The 13,457-nt window shown below is 46.0% G+C and overlaps 1 protein-coding gene across 3 annotated transcripts in view; it reads left to right on the top strand.

Annotated features, from left to right (window-relative positions):
* Positions 1 to 13,457, top strand: part of trim33 (tripartite motif containing 33) — a 113,566-nt gene that overhangs the window by 23,376 nt on the left and 76,733 nt on the right. The gene's annotated exons all lie outside the window — the stretch shown is intronic.

The following is a 13,457-nucleotide window of genomic DNA, read 5'->3' as shown; positions in this document are numbered from 1 at the left end:
CAGAGTGCAACGATTCTGTCACTGCAAGGAGTGCTGTCTCTGTTGAGTGACCTTCCTTGAAGCCAGACTGGTTGGGGTCCTGGAGGAGGTACAAAGAAAGTTGGTTAAAGACAGCACATTCGAAGGTTTTGGATAGAAAGGATAGAAGGGAAACCGGTCTGTAGTTTTTGACGTCAAAGGGGTTAAGTGATGGTTTCTTGAGAAGGAGGGTGACTCTAGCAGTATTGAAGGCAGATGGAAAGCATCCTGCCAAGAGGGAGGTGTTGATGAGGTGGGTTAGAAAGAGAAGGAGTTCAGGTGCTATAGACTGAAGAAGAGGGGAGGGGACCGGGTCAAGGGAGCATATGGTGGGGCGACTGGATGTGATAAGGTTCAGGACCTCGTCGGGGGAGAGGGGAGCGAGGTGAGGGATGGTGCAGAGGGTGGGATAGTGCAAGCACTAACCGGGTGGTGAGAAAAGGAGGATCTGATGTCGTTTACCTTCTTGTCAAAGAAGTTAGCGAAGTCATCACGGAGAAGGGATGAAGTAAGAGGAAGTGGGGGTTGAAGAAGTGTAGAGAACATTTCAAAGAGTTTCTTAGGATTAGAGGCAGAGGATAGGATTTTAGAGCGATAGAAGGCAGCCTTAGCAGCAGAAAGGGAGGAGGAGAAAGTGGAAAGAAGAGATTGGAAGTTGAGAAGGTCCTCTGGGAGTTTGCCTTTTCTCTATTTGCACTCTGCCACTCTTAGGCTCTGTCTGTCAGTACGTACTGAGTTGGACAGCCAAGGGGCAGGCGGAGGTGGGCATGCCGGCCTGGAGGTGAGGGGACAGGGATTGTCCAGAGAAGGGGAGAGGGTAGAGAGAAGAAGATCAGTAGCAGTGTCAGGGGGTAGGAGAGAGAAAGAGTCAGGTGTAGGGAGGATAGAGGTAACAGAGGAAGAAAGATCAGTGGCGGAGAGAGAGCGGAGGTGTCTACGGGTGGAAACCATGTGGGTAGGGGGAGGGGCTGAGGGGAGTGAAGAGAGGGAGCGAGAGTAGGACATGAAATAGTGGTCAGAGAGCGGGAGGGGAGTAACAGAGAGATTGAAAATAGGGCAGTGTCTAGTAAAGATAAGGTCCAGCTGGTTGCCGGCCTTGTCGGTAGGAGGAGAGGGTGAGAGGTGAAGGTCAAAGGAGGAGAGGAAAGTCAGCTAGAAGGATAAGTGCAGAGTCATCAACAGGGAGGTGCGAGACAAGTGTGTCAAGCTCCTCCAGAAACTCACCAAGGGGGCCTGGTGGGCAGTACACAACCACAACGATGAGTTTCACTGGATAAGAGACAGTAACAGCATGAAATTCAAAAGAGGGTGGAGAAAATTGTGGAACGGAAACAAGAGAGTATTTCCATTTCAGGGAGATTAGCAGGCCAGTACCACAACCCCGCCTCCCAGCTCTGGGAGTGTGAGAAAAAGAGTACACATCAGACAGAACTGCGGGTGTGGTAGTGTTTTCTGGCGTGATCCAGGTCTCAGTTAGAACAAGAAAGTTGAGGGAGAGCAAGGATGCGTAGTCTGAGATAAACTCAGTTTTCGGCACCGCAGGCTGGCAATTCCAGAACCCTCCTGTCACCACCTGCTCAACGTGAGTGGAGAGAGTGGGATAGATGAGATTGGTAGAGTCACAGCGCCTAGGAGTGACCGAACATCTATGCCAGCCCCGGGAAGAGGAAAGGACAGGAATGCAAAGGAAACGCATAGTCTATACTAGGTACACAAAATACAGATGGATGACTGGATCTAAAAAGAGCAGTCCTTGCTTGACAACGTCTTTGCTTGAAAAAGTCGCGCTTGCCTTTGTTCACTCTAGCCTTGTTCAACCTAGACCTGTTTGCTCTTGGCTTGTTTGCCTGACGCTTGGAAGTAGCAGCACTGATTTAAAGAACACTGATTGCTAATTGTCTGCCAGGAGTGCGGGCCCAACCCTGGCCACTTAACACCCAATTGGCCAAATAGGTACACTGAACTTAGGCCTATTGCCCAGAAACTTGTCACTTATGTAAACTCTATTAAACCTCACACGATACAATGAAAACTGCAAACAGCAAGTTACCAAGGAATATATTTATAAGCTAAAAGGATAACTAAGTCAAAACAGGTAGGCAACCAGAAATATTTAAGGACACACTAGGTGAAAAAAAACAAAAACAAAAAACAGCTACAGCTAAAATAAGGCAGTGACAGCTGGAATAAGGTCCCACTAGTTCCCAGTAGGAATCAGCAGCAGATGTACAGAGAAAAGGACTAATACTCAAGCAGCTAGAATAAGACTGATAGCAACTTGTTAAGCAAGAAAGATGATACTTTATTATAGATGAACCATCAATTCAGAATCACTCCAGAAGTTAAAATGTATCGGCACCAATATGAAAAATTTGCGTGTGTGTGTGGCGGGGGGGGGGGGGTTGTTGCAGTTCATTACTGACGGCTTTGACTGAAATCCAACGGTACGCTACTGACTATTGGTTGGGGCTGCAATGATTAGTCGACATATTCGACGACGTCGATCATAAAAACTCGTCGACGCAGAATTTTAGCTTCGACGCGTCGTATAAAAACAATCAGAGCCAGTAACGTTAACTCAAAACCGCACAAATGTTCATTTGTAACTGCAATGCCCTATAGGAAGTGCTGGGGGCAGTATCGCTTCCATCGTCTGATATAACTGCATTTTGCATGAACGACGAAGAGAAGAAGAAAGCGTATGAACGATGGCGGAAAGGAGAGCGAATGAGGCTAATGAAGAGCAAAAACCAGCGAGACCGAGACTATCAAAAGTCTGGGAGTATTTCACAGATGACAAGCCAAAGAAGTCAGTTAAATGCAGAATATGCAAAGCCGAATTGGCATTCCACAGCAGCACTACGGCGATGCACGAGCATTTGAAACGCAAGCACCCTGGAGCCACGATGATTGCTACTTCGGATCATGGGTAAGTTTAGCTAGTTAGCCACAGTATCGTAATGTTTACGTTAGCTTAAGTTACATGTTGGAAAACAGAACGTCTCAAGGGTGATGCTTGCTAAGCGAACGCTATTTCAGTTATGTGGATTCTGCGTATCCACCAACGAGCTGTATGTAACATTAGCTAAACAGCACCAAGCTTGCAGCATAGCACACTACAGCTTAGAGTTGTTTAGCTCCGTCATTTATCACCGAGTGTCGTGTTTTTGCAGACTGGAGTATTAACTAGCTAAGTTAAGATTGCTAACGTTAGCTAAATGTTAACGGGTTCTAACATTCACTGACTCTGCAGTAACTTACGCTATGAGCTCTAGGTTTCTTTTTTTTCAGTTGAAAAAAATTGAACTTTTTGGGCTAAAGCGCAGGCAAGACTGCAGAGACGGGGAACGTTAGCACCATCTAACATTAGCTAGCTATCTTACTTAGCTAGTCAATCTGCAGTCTGCAAAAACACGACACGGTGCTAACGTGAGCTGTCTGTAGCCTAGACAGTCAACTAGCTTTCACAGTGCGCTCTAATCAGCTGTAGCTTGTCGTAGCGTTAGCTAGTTAGACTGGGTTGGAGCATATCAATAATTCAGTTGTAAGATATTTATTCATTTAAATGGTTTAATTGGTATTAGGCAGTACACTAAGATAAACTGATACCATAGCCTACAACTTGTGATGATAATTAATACAGCTTTCTGTTTTGTTCTCTTTCTATTTTAGTACTAAGCAAAGGCGTGTGGATGAGTTCATCCTGAAGAGAGGCTCATGCACCCCTCAAATGGCTGGAGTCTTAACAGAGAGCATCCTCAACATGCTCGTCAATGACATGAGACCAATATCCATGGTTGAAGATGGGGGATTTAAGCAGATGGTCACCACATTCCATCCAGGTTACACCTTACCTTCCAGAACTCATTTTACTAAGCTTATGGAGGGAAAGTATGAAGCTACTTTTGGTAAGGTTAAAGATGCTCTTAAAGCAACCAAGAACAAGATTGCCCTGACAACTGATGCCTGGACCAGTGTCGCGACAGAGGCATATCTTGGCATCACCTGTCACTTTATAAGTGATGACTGGGAGCTCACTAGCTTCTGCCTTACAACCATGCCACTCGAAGAACGGCACACTGGACCCAACATTGCTGCATGGATTGAGCAGGCTGTGGAAAGGTTTGAGATCCCTCCAAGCAAGATTGTGGCAGTTGTTCATGACAATGGCTCCAATGTCGTACTGGCTGCAAACATCTTGCAGGAAAAACATGGGTGGGTGTCTATCCGCTGTGCAGGCCACATTTTACAGTTGGTGATCAATCGTGCACTGAAACACCCTCAGATCAGTAAAGCACTGGGAGCAGCGAGGTGTCTCGTCGAGCACTTTAAAAGGAGCGAACTGGCTTCAAGCAAGCTTAAGACAAAGCAGAAACAGATGGGGACCCCGGAACACAAACTTGTCCAAGATGTCTCTACCAGGTGGAACAGCACCTATTATATGGTGACTCGCATGCTGGAACAGAGATGGCCACTGACTGCGACTCTGTCTGACCCGGCAGTAACACAGAGAGGGAAACAATACGTAGACCTCAAAGCTGATCAGTGGACCCTGCTAGATGAACTGGCCAAAGCTCTCCAGGCCTTTGAATGTGCCACTGTCTACTTGAGTGGTGAAAGCTATGTGACAGTCTCCGCCCTGCCTCCACTAGTCAGAGGGCTTTTGAAGTCCACCCACACTGCCTATAATACAGCTCCTGTGCAGGCCTTCCAGGCGGCTGCTTCAGAGGAGACCACTGCACGCTGGTCAAGAGAGGTCACCATCACAGATGATGACCCAAGCAAACAGATCATTGCAGCTGCACTAGACCCACGATTTCGAAAACTGAAATTCCTGACACCAGAGGAGAGGTTTACTGTTCAGAATAAAGTACAAGCTCTGGCCCTACAGTCCAAGGATGGGAGTACTGTGAATAACCAGCACACCAGTGGGAATGAAGAAGCCACAGCAGCATCAGCTGACAAGGATGCCACAGACTCAGCTGAGGGAACTCCAAATAGGTCTGTTTCAGCTCTCGATTCACTGCTTGGATGTGACTCAACAGACAGTGACAGTGAGACCAATGATGAACAGGATGCACGCAACCAAGCGATCAGTAATGAAGTGCTGATGTACTTCGGAGAGCAGCCCCTCTCAAAGACAGAAAGTCCCCTGTCTTGGTGGAAATTGAATGAGGCAAAGTATCCAACCCTTGCATCACAAGCCAAATCGTTTTTGTGTATTCCAGCTACTTCTACTCCCTCTGAGTGTCTCTTCTCAGCAGCTGGGAACATCGCCTCAAAGAAGAGAGCCAGCCTCACTCCAGAGCACGTCGACATGCTCACGTTCCTGCACTGCAATTTAAAGCATTTATGAACTGCATGAGATCAGAGTAAGACACACATATACACACACACAGCTCCTCTCACTCACACACAGCAAACAAAAGACCTACAAGTCTGTCTGATCTGACTCATCCTCCCCTCCTGTTGGAGATGGTGGAGCCTAGTGAGTGGATCCACGTCCCCCTCCTGGACCAGGTTAACAGCCCCATCAGAACCGCGGTGCTGGGGCAGAGGCTGCTATTTTGAGTTACTTTTAAAACATTATTTGCACATTATCTTTACGTTTTGACTTGCACTTTAATTTGCATTGTTTAATTTATTTACTTTGTTTTTATTATGATTGATAATGCATTGACTTTCATTTGTATTATTTAATGTATTTATTTAGTTTTCATTATGATTGATGATGCATTTGATTAAACAAGTAGCTCCAAAACAAGTTCCAAATTCAAATGTTTCATGAGTCATTATTTTAATTCGCTATGGGATCGTGTTATGTTAAGACAGAGACACAGGGCGACATTCACAGGTGTGCAGACTTAAGCATGTGAGGTAAAACATGCACTGGAGCCCGGAAGAGGATCCGCGCCCTCAGGAAGCAGAGATGGAGGGTGTGAAAGAAATAATCGTTAGATTAGTCGACTAATCGAAAAAATAATCGACAGATTAGTCGACTACCAAAATAATCGTTAGTTGCAGGCCTACTATTGGTCTACATTGTCTATTAAAATTTGAAACTGCTTTGGTGTATCTCATGCCAGAGAAAAGGGCCTTTCCCTCTTCAGAGAGCCTGTCCCACATTATGTAACCAGCAAGCACTGCGTGAGAACGCAACGCTCTAGACACACGGGCTATAGCTTTATTGATAAGAATGATAATACATTTTATTTGTGGGCGCCTTTCAGAGCACTCAAGGACACCTTACAGAACACAGTAAAAAACAAGCAGCACTGTATCAGACAGCATAAAATCAAAACAAATAGAGTAGACAATAAAAAGTTAATACAACAGATAAGTATAAAATCATCATCTGCACAAAAGTCAGTGAAGTGTGTATCAGACTGAATATACCAGTTTGAAAAGGTACGTTTTGAGATGTGATTTGAAGGTTGAAAGATAGTCAATGTTGTGAATTTCTTGTGGGAGAGAGTTCCATAGGCGGGAGGCAGAATTACTGAAGGCTCTAGTCCCCATTGTAGTCAAGCAGGCCGATGGTGTAGTGAGTTGGAGAGCAGAAGAGGATGTTAAAGAGTGCCGGAGAGTGTGTGGAGATGGAGTTTGGAAAGATACGAAGGAGCTAGGTTGTTAAGGGTCTTAAAGGTGAGGAGAAATCAATATGGTATTTAACAGGGAGCCAATGGAGTTGCTGAAGAACAGGAATGATATGATCTAATGAAGGAGTTCCGGTAATGATATGGGCAGCTGAATTCTGGACCAATTGAAGTGTATGAAGACACGTGAGGGGAAGACCAAAGAGGATAGAATTACAGTAATCAATACGGGATGTAACCAGGGTGTGAGTGAGTATGGCAGTGCTTTTGGGTGTAAGTGACGGCCGAAGACAATATTGCGTAGGTGGAAGTATGCAGACCGAGTAACATTGTTGATGTGAGCTTCAAAAGATAATGTGCTGTCCAGGATGACACCTAGACTCAACGTGAGGCGATGGAGGAACTATAGAATTGTCAATAGTCGGAGAAAAACTATCATGTTTGGCCAACGTAGATTTAGTGCCTACAAGGAGGACCTCAGTTTTACCACTATAAGTTTGAGGAAATGGTATGAAAACCAGGATTTAATTTCTAATAAGCAGTCAGAAAGGGAAGTGGGCGGAAGAGTGGAGGTAGGCTTGGTGGATAGATTCATCCGCGTAGCAGTGAAATTGAATGCCAGATTTCCTGAAAATGTGGCCAAGAGGTAGTAGGTAAATAATAAACAGGAGGTGTCCCAATACAGAGCCCTGGGGAACACCGGTAGTAACAGGAAAGGACTGTGATCTTAAATTTTTAAGTTGGACACACAGTGCGGCCAGAGAGATATGATCTAAACCAGTCAAGGGGGGTGCCAGTTATTCCAGTGGAAGCTAATCTTTCTAGGAGGATGTTATGTGAGATGGTATCAAAGGCTGCACTCCGATCAAGGAGGACAAGTATGGTTAAGAGCCCAGAGTCAGCTGCCATCAACAGATCTTGAATGCTTTTCACCAAGGCTGTCTCCTTACTGTGCATGGAGCGAAAACCAGACTGGAATTGTTCAGACTGTTGTTAGTCAAGTGAACGTGTACCTGAGATGCGACTGTTCTTTAATGTGTTTTAGAATGAAATGGTAAATTTGAGATTGGGTGAAAATTATTCAAATTGTTCGGGTCTGCACCAGGTTTCTTGAGTATTGGAGTTATTGCAGCTGTTTTGAGAGATGAAGGAACAAGACCAGAGGTAAGGGAGGAATGTATGATATCAGTTATTAAAGAGGATAGAGAAGGTAGACAGGCTTTTACTAAATGAGTAGGAGGGGGGGGGGTCTAACTGACAGGTAGATGATTTGGATTTGTGAATAAGACCAGATATTTCAGCAACAGTTGGGAGTTTGAAACTAGATAGTGAAGAAGAGAGGGGAAAATAGAAGGGTGAATAAGATTAACTGTATGCGGTATTGTTCGACGACTTCAATTGCTAATGAATATTTTCAATTTTGGCATTAAAAAAGGTCATGAAGTCGTTACATTCAGCAACTGAATACAGGTGAGGTGCAAGAGTGTCCGGTGGCTATAAAATATTGTTTACCATGGAAAACAGGGCTCTAGTGTTCCCTTCACCTGATCTATTCAAATTTGCATAATAAGACGATTTAGCTGTGGACAGAGCCTCCTTATAATGAAGTATGTGGTCATTATACTTGTCTTTATGAACAACAAGGCCAGTTTTTGTGTAAAGGCGTTCCAGGCGACGGCCTTTAGTTTTAAGCTCCCGTAGTGCAGGTGTAAACCAAGGGGCAGAGTGGGTAAAGGAAAGAGACCGTTTTTTTTTTAAACGAGCAAGATCGTTTAAAATACTATAAAGGCCATCATTGTAATGAGAGACCAGTTCGTCTGGGCTGGATGAATTGTCTTTGCTGGGGAGGTTATCAATTCCACTGGTAAAAGCAGAATAATCAGTATTCTTAATGTTACGGAACGAGATGGAGCATGACAAATTAGCTTTGGATACTGTTAAGTTAACATCGCAAGATACGAACTTGTGGTCGGAATTGCAATTAAGAGAGTTACATCACAGCAGCAAATCAGATCAAGTATGTGTCCTTTGGAGTGCGTAGGAAAATCAGTATATTGCTGTAATCAAAACTATCCAGGCCTGATGTAAAATCCCTTGTGAGAGTATTGTGGACATTGTCCATGTGTATATTAAAATCACCCAGCAATATTTAATTAGGGGACAAAGAACATAAGAAGGTTAGAAAAACAGAAAGTTCATTTAAGAAATCGTTGTTGGGCTTCGGTGGTTGATAGACAGTGGCTAGTATAGTAGGTTTTGGCGTATTGATTTGTAGGGCAATGGACTCGAATGAAACATGCACAGGCCACAGTTATGGAAGACCCTCTCCACTTTTCACTGTAATGTATCGCAACTCTCTCCCCCCCCCCCCCCATGCCGGTGTCACGGAATTTGCAGGGGTACACAAACCTAAGAGGAATAGTTTGATTAAACTCTGAAAAGTCATTGGGTTGTTGCCCCGTCTCAGTCCAGCATAGGAAATCAAACTTACGATCATTCAGTAGATCATTAAGTAGGAGTCCCTTGTTGGTTAGTGAGCGAATATTAAATAACCCGGTGGTGAAATGCTTCTAATATGCTAGCATCTTGAATAAATAAGATATTACTTACCCATGGCTTGCTCATTCCTGCTCGTTATTATGGTTTATTTTTATCCACGACAGGCGAATAGCTTGGAGGGGATCATTCATTTATGTGTGAGAGAGAGAGGAAGAGGATGGTTCAAAGAAGCAGATCCGGCCAAGACTGAACCTTGAAAGCCTGAATGAAACTGCCACCCAGCAGCGACTTCAGGCCTCTATTGGGGAAACCCTCCAACGGGAATATCTTGATTACATTGAGAAGTACTGCAGCCTGCTCAAATCCACCATCCTCAACACCTGCAAAACCACCCATGGGTACAAGTCCAGAAAACACCAGGACTGGTTTGATGAGAATGAGAGATAGAACAGTTCATCTCCAAGAAAAAGAAAGTCTTTCATGCCTGGCAAAATGATGTAACCTGCAAGGCTAAATGAGTGGCTCACTCCGGAGCCAATGTGGACATCCAGAGATGGGGAGGGAGCTTAAGAACTCTTGGTGGACAGAAAAAGCTCGGGAAATCCAGCGACTGGCAGACTTGGGTGACAGCAGAGGCTTTTTCAGTGCTACTAAGGCCGTCTATGGTCCAAGCAACTGCAGCTTAAACCCCCTGCGCTCAAAGGACGAGCAGGAGCTGCTGAAGGACAGTGATACCATTAACGCCTGATGGAACTCCCAAACCGCAACAGGACAGCTGAACCAGACATTGCCAGCCACATTCCCCAGAGTCCCATCAGAGAAGACATTGGGGAACCTCCCACCAGAGGTTCAAGATGCCTTCAGGAGCCTTAAGAACTACAAGGCCGCTGGTCTAGATGGGATCCCAGCTGAGATCTTAAAGGGAGGTGGACCAGAGCTCCTGTACCGCATCCACACCCTCCTCCTCAAGGTTTGGGATAAAGAAGAACGTCCCATCAGAGCTCAGGGATGCTCTAATGGTGGCTATATTCAAGAAAGGGGACAAGGCGGAATGTGGAAACTACAGGGGCATCTCACTCCTGTCAACAACAGGCAAAGTCCTCGCTTGCGTCCTTGCAAATTGACTGCTACCACTGGCTGAGGAAGTATTCCCAGAATCTCGGTGTGGCTTTTTCCCATAATGAGGTACAGCAGACATATTTACAGCACGTCAACTCCAGGAAAAATGCCTTGAATAAAGGCAGCCTTTTTACATGGCTTTCTTAGACCTGACATAGGTCTTTGACTCAGTAGACTGCCAGGCTCTGTGGAGCACACTATCAAGATATGGCTGCCCTGACAAATACATCAAACTATTGAGGTTTCTACATGTCAGTCATGGCATGTCAGTCACAGTGCTCAGCAACAGCAGCTCTGAGTCAGAGCCATTCACTGTGGAAATGGGTCAAACAGGGATGCATCATCGCACACACCCTGTTTGCCATCTTTATTGCTGCCATACTCCACCTCATTGGCAAAGAATCCCAATCCTATACAGAACTGACGGCAGGCTCTTCAACCTTAATAGTTTCAAGACCAAGAGCAAAGTCTGCAAGACTACCATCATGGAGCTTTAATATGCAGATGACAATGCCATCACAGCACACTCCGCAGATGACCTCCAGGACATCCTGAATGCCTTTGCCAAGACATACAGAGCCTGGGTCTAGCATTAAACATCGAGAAGACCCAGGTCCTATATCAACTCCACCCAACCAGCCATCTACCCAGTCCACCATAAAAGTGGACAGTACCTTTCTTGAAAACATCGCTCACTTCCCCTACCTCGGCAGCCTTCTCTCCTCAAAAGCTGACATTGAGTCTGAGGTAAACCATCGCCTGAGTTGTGCCAGTGGTGCTTACACCAGACTTGGGGGGGCAAACAAATCTCCTGATCTACAGAGCTGTTGTTCTCTCCACGCGGCTGTATGGAGCAGAGTCATAGACCACCTACAGCGGGCACCTGAGAGCTCTGGAACAATACCACCAAAGATCCTTAACGAAAGATCCTGCGGATCAGCTGGAAGGACAGACGCACCAACATCAGCATTCTGGTAGAAGCCAAGATGACTAGCATCACCACCTCAATAATGCAGCACCAACTCCGATGGACAGGCCATGCCATCTGCATGTCCAACATGTCTCCCAAAACAGATCCTGTACTGCCAGCTGAAGGAAGGTCAGTGAGTGCCCGGCGGGTAAAAGAAACCTTTCAAGGACAATATCAACACCAGTCTGAAGAAATTGAACGTCACATTGAGCAACTGGGAACACATTGCACTGGACAGGTGCTCCTGGTAGAAATCCGTGCAGAACGGAGCTGCACGTCATGAAATGGAACTCCACTGTACCGCAAAGAAAAAGTGACAGCACCACAAGGAGAGAGAGAAAAAGGCACAACCACCACCACAAACCACCGCCATTGTCCCCTGTCCACACTGCACCAAAGTATCTGGATCGCGGCTCAGCCTCTACAGCCATCTGAAGACCCACAAGTAGGCAACCCAATGGAGAGGACAGTCATACTCGCTTTGAGTGACCGCCGATGATAGTGTGTGTGTGTGTGTGTGTGTGTGTGTGTGTGTGTGTGTGTGTCTGCAGCTAATCTCGCATACTACCTGGTCTCTCAGCCTAATTTTTTTTTTTTTTTGCAAAGTTATGGCTGTATAATGAAGAATTTCTCATAGTTGGGGTGATTCAAAACCTTTGAAAAACAGTACGTACTGTTAGTATGCAGTATATTCTATTAGTTTGTAGAAGCTTATTCAGACACGGCCAGTGTGTATTGGTGGGAAGGTAAAGGAATTCTCACCAGCTTAACAGTAAAAGATGGTCCCGACCAGTTAATTTGACTTATAAATCAGCCAGTCCTAAATAGCGACGTGACTACTGGGAAAAACTAGTTTGCTACCTGTCACAGCGAACGTCATCTTAAGAAAAACTGATAGTTACATACGGTAACTCAAGATGTATGATTGTGGCGTGATGGTGGCGGGGCGGTCTAGTCTCTTGCCTACCAACACGGGGATTGGCGGTTCAAATCCCCGTGTTAACCTCCGGCTTGGTCGGGCATCCATACAGACACAATTGGCCGTGTCTGCGGGTGGGAAGCCGGATGTGGGTATGTGTCTTGGTCATTGCACTAGTGCCTCCTCTGGTTGGTCGGGGCGCCTGTTTGGGGGGAGGGGGAACTTGGGGGGAATAGTGTGATCCTCCCACGCGCTACGTCCCCCCTGGCGAAACTCCTCACTGTCAGGTGAAAAGAAGTGGCTGGTGACTCCACATGTATTGGAGGAGGCATATGGTAGTCTGCAGCCCTCCCCAGATTGGCAGAGGGGGTGGGGCGGTGATTGGAACCATTCAGAAGAGTGAGGTAATTGGCAGGGGTACAAGTGGGGAGAAAAAGGGGGGAAATCCCCCCCCCCAAAAAAATCTATGATTGTATGCCAGTCTGTATAGCTTTGCCTTTGGGGTCCAATCCCGCATTGAAATCTGCATGCCCAAATACCTCCTCCATGAGTACCACCCACTGGCACCACTATATAATGCTGGCTAGCCCAGCATTCATGCTTCTTAGGATTTCTTTAATGAAACATAGGGGTAGTAGGGCACTGAAGCTAGACAGCTTTGCCTACAGTCACAGAACTTGTGTACGTAACTGCCCTTGCAAGCCAAGCAAAAAGTCCCTCTGGACCCCAGGAGTTGAAGGGCAACCAGTAACTGGATCAGCTCTGAAAACTAGGATGTCTGACGCCATGAGAATGATGGTCAAAGGTTCTTCTATCTCGTGTAACTTACCTCTCATCATGAACATTCCTCCTCAGCATCAGACTGTCACACTGAGGGCAGTATGACAATGGTGCGGTATGCAGTAGGAATGACGGATGGGTTCAAGGTCAAGGTGGGATTACATCAAGGATCGGCTCTGAGACCTTTCTTGTTTGCAATGGTGATGGACAGGTTGACCGACGAAATCAGGCAGGAGTCTCCATGGACTATGATGTTTATGGATGACATACGTATGTAGTGATCTGTAGCGAGAGTAGGGTGCAGGTTGAGGAGAGCCTAGAGAGGTGGAGTTATGCAGTGGAGAGAAGAGGAATGAAAGTCAGTGGGAGCAAGATGGAATACATTTGCGTGAATGAGAGGGAGAACAGTGGAATGGTGAGGATGCAAGGAGTAGAGGTGACGAAGGTGGATGAGTTGAAATACTTGGAGTCAACTTTTCAAAGTAACGGGGAGGGTGGAAGAGAGGTGAGGAAGAGAGTACGGGCAGGGTGGAGTGGGTGGAGAAGAGTGTCAGGA

This window comes from Lampris incognitus, chromosome 2, assembly GCF_029633865.1.
Source record: "Lampris incognitus isolate fLamInc1 chromosome 2, fLamInc1.hap2, whole genome shotgun sequence".
NCBI classification, from domain to species: Eukaryota; Metazoa; Chordata; class Actinopteri; order Lampriformes; family Lampridae; genus Lampris; species Lampris incognitus.
The sequence above is the reverse complement of the archived record's forward strand: the minus strand, read 5'-3'. Positions and strand labels throughout refer to the sequence as shown.